Below are 320 nucleotides of genomic sequence, written 5' to 3'. Positions count from 1 at the left end.
GTTGGTGCCTGTGTTCGGGGCTTGTTGCTGGTCGTTGGTGCCTGTGTTCGGGGCTTGTTGCTGGTCGTTGGTGCCTGTGTTCGGGGCTTGTTGCTGGTCGTTGGTGCCTGTGTTCGGGGCTTGTTGCTGGTCGTTGGTGCCTGTGTTCGGGGCTTGTTGCTGGTCGTTGGTGCCTGTGTTCGGGGCTTGTTGCTGGTCGTTGGTGCCTGTGTTCGGGGCTTGTTGCTGGTCGTTGGTGCCTGTGTTCGGGGCTTGTTGCTGGTCGTTGGTGCCTGTGTTCGGGGCTTGTTGCTGGTCGTTGGTGCCTGTGTTCGGGGCTT

The sequence above is a fragment of the Vanacampus margaritifer genome, unplaced genomic scaffold, assembly GCF_051991255.1.
Source record: "Vanacampus margaritifer isolate UIUO_Vmar unplaced genomic scaffold, RoL_Vmar_1.0 HiC_scaffold_116, whole genome shotgun sequence".
Taxonomy (NCBI): domain Eukaryota; kingdom Metazoa; phylum Chordata; class Actinopteri; order Syngnathiformes; family Syngnathidae; genus Vanacampus; species Vanacampus margaritifer.
The sequence above is the reverse complement of the archived record's forward strand: the minus strand, read 5'-3'. Positions refer to the sequence as shown.